We start from the raw sequence: 3,667 nt of genomic DNA, 5'->3' as shown, positions 1-3,667 counted from the left end.
GTGTCGAGATATCAAGTGAGTTGGCTGTTGACTGGGTTCTTCAGTCACTTCCTGAATCATATAGTGAGTTCGTTAGAGAGTACTATATGTTGGTCCACGACGTGACCCTTATTGATCTCACCTATTTGCTTATAGCTGCTAAATCAGCAATGATTTGGCATGCTAATCAAGCAAATTTGGCTGGTGAATCAAACTCCCAAACTTCAATGGACACTGACAACATTGGAAGTCCAGAAAGAACTGAGTCTGTGATTGTCCGATGTGTTGTGCCAAAGGAGTCCATTTGCTTTTATTGCCAAGAGAAGGGGCATTGGAAACGAAGCTGCCCTATTTACCTGAGAGATCTAAGAGATGGGAGAGTCAAGACGTATGGCTCTACTTCAGGTAAAATCCATTATCTAACCTTTTAAGTTCCTATTCTAGATTCTTAATACATGATGTGATAAGATTACATTTTGATGTTTTGTAGGATCGAAGAAAAGAGAGGAAGCTTAAGGGAAGAAGTGAGCTGAATCTGATCGTGAAGAAATGGATTCCGATCGCATTACTTGAAGATTGGATTCTTAAGCTAATACTTGGAGTTAGAATAGATTGTTAAGAAATATGTAATAACATAGTTTTTCAATTGAATTGCATTGTAAGGACAAATTTTTCCGCAATAAAATGAATTTTGGTTTTATCTTATTTATTTATCCTTGCAATGGCATGTATGAAAATTTGATGTTTGAATGTTTCTATTATTAGCACTAATGGATTTGATTCTTAATTATGTTATTTGTGGAAATGTCAAAAGTTTACCAAATAAGGAGAGTTTCTCATCGCCCAAAGTTTCAAATGGACAGAAACTTGGAATCATACAATGTGTATTGTATGATGAATGAAAAACTTTCACATTTGGGAAACTTAGACTAATTCTCTGACAAAGTGTCAATTGAAGGACTAGGAGATTGAGTACACTAGGTCATACGTTGATCAAGTCTACCACAAGAGTGACAAAGATATTCGTCATGATTTACTAAGGTTTAGTAAATATGGTTATACTTATAAGATTGAGTATAATTCTGAGTTAACTAAAAAAGTTTCGATTAATAGCAAAACGAATAAGAAGAATCAAGAAGGCAGAAAGATAAAAGTTTCTCCATTCTAAGAAGAAGGGAGAGTACCTTTTATTGTGTTTTATGATGAAGTATTAATGATTAAGAACCATATCTCAATTGATCCTCTAAGTGAGTCTTAGTGCATTTTCATGTCTAAGAAGAGGAATCGAGAATTGTAGAAATGGTTAAATCAAGAAGTCAATCATACTTCGTTCCAATATCAAGTCTTAGAGTCATACTCCAAGATTGTGACATTGAGTGAAAAGTCTTAAGTAGGTTTATAACACTCATCAAATGTGGAATTTGGAAAAGTTTTCTTATTCTTGCACATTTGAAATTGGTAAGTTGTGCTGTCTTGGATAAGACAAAGACCAACTAGGACCAATTATGTGAAAGTGTTTTGTCTTGATAAAAACTACACTAACTCTTGAATATTTGCTCTGTCAAGAAATGTTTCTTGACAAGAGAATCTTATATGTCAAGGAGTCAGTGGGAGTCTTAATGGTCTTGAAAGGTTTCAAGAACAAATCAAGAATAAACCTTATCGATCATCACTAGCACACGACTTGAGGTTTACAACCTATCGTGTTGACATTATTTTGTTTTTGTGCCATTCCAATTGAGTTAATTGTGTATGTGAGTTCTATGAGTTCTCATTTGAATGCATACTAGTGCCTTAGTCGATGGAAAATACATTGATATGTAAGGACAAGTTACTAAACTACTTGGAAGACATGGTGGGCACTTGTGTTACCATAAGGCAAGAAATCAAGATTAAGAAAGTTCAGTCCATATGAGTTTGGATTTGTCGCAAACCTTGGTTTTGGAAAATTCACATGGATAGGAACTCATACACCATAAAATCTAAGTGTCATAAGATTCCCTCCTTCATGAAAATGACTGTGAGGAAATGCTTTCACTAAGAGAGATTTAAGAAGATAGCAATTGTGAAAAATTTTATTCTCAAATTCGATTATGGTTACGACATCCCTTTCCATAGTTCGAATTGTGAGATTTGGCAATTAGTTTGAACATTTGGAACTTAGTAACATAAGTTCTAAATTTTTAAACACACATATGAGTTATCTAAAGAAAAGGTGTATAAGTTTAAGAAGCTTAGATAAAGGCTTATCGAAGCATCTGGTATTAGAAATATGAATTTCATAAATTCAATAGGCATTGTTTTCTGGAAGTTCGTTTGTTTTCTGAATACATGTCAAAGCTAGTTGGAGCATAAGTGTTATGCTTATATGTTAATCATCAAGATAGTGGGAGCATAGGTGTTATGCTTGTATGATTATTATGGCGAGTATTGCAAGTTAGCAATATTAATTATAGAAAAACAAGGATTCAATTTGCAAAGTTGCATGGGTTGAAAAGTTATTTTGCTATAATTAAGGGAGAGAATATTATACTTCGTTTCAAAATCTAAAGCTTATATTGAGAAATTTTAATAAATTTAGTCAAAGGATACATAGTGTGTTCTCAAATTTTGATTATGATTACGGCATCCCTCTTCATAGTTCGAATTGTGAGAATGTGACACATAAAATATTATGGCAAAAGATTGATAAAGTATCATAACTTTATGTAAGACATTATGCATTGTGTCCCATACGCTTCAGGTATAGGATCGATTGCAAATGCTATAATATTTGACCATTCTAAAATTTTCCAAATGTCTAGCACATTAAGAGGGAAAAAGGACTAGAATCGGTTTTGACTAAAATAATTAAACAACTATCAAAGGACGGTCCAAAGTTCGCTGAGGATTGGTCACTTGTGAGTAGTTGGAAGTATGGTATTGGATGGACCATATTGACATTATTATGTATAGATAAGATTCTATTAAGAATGAGTTGTCATATGGCAAATATGGAAATGTTTCCATATTGGGAGTTGGATGTTGAGAGTCTATGTCTAGATTAGAAACTTTTATGCAAGAAGGATGTTCAAAGGAATGTACTTTGAATGCGAGACTTCGCGTCTATGGAACTGTCTTGTAACAATTTCTGATGGAGTACTTTGTAATTTCATTAGCCAAGTCTTGGTGACTTTTGTGCTATGACTTTACGAAAGGATCGTTGCATAAACTGTTAGAATCTAGCATATTCTAATAGTAGCAAAGAACCTTGTGTTCTTACACCAACGATAAGGATTGGGAATTGTGAAATGAGCATTGTTGGAAAAGTTTTCCAATTGATTTATTTCACAAAGTAAGGACCATAGGAAACAAAGTGTGCATGCTTGGAGCATGGGACAATTGTTGTTGTAATTCAAGTAACGAGTTGATTATCCGAAACACTAAATGATAAATAATAAGTAATCAATACGGTGGATAAATAGAAGTGTTTTATTTACTCTCACAAGTTTGAGCCATATAGGATTAAGTATTATTGTTATGTTTCGGTTTGCATGTTTTGACTTCCAGAATAACTGGGTTATTCGAATCTCCACAGTCGGTCATACGTTGGAAGTAAGTATGAAGGAAGACTGTCATGAAGAGTCTGTAGATTGTTTGAAAGGTTTGGACATATCACAAGTTTGCTGCAGAGTTCATGAGTGCTTTG

Source organism: Lactuca sativa, chromosome 8 (assembly GCF_002870075.4).
Source record: "Lactuca sativa cultivar Salinas chromosome 8, Lsat_Salinas_v11, whole genome shotgun sequence".
Classification (NCBI taxonomy): Eukaryota; Viridiplantae; Streptophyta; class Magnoliopsida; order Asterales; family Asteraceae; genus Lactuca; species Lactuca sativa.
The sequence above is the reverse complement of the archived record's forward strand: the minus strand, read 5'-3'. Positions refer to the sequence as shown.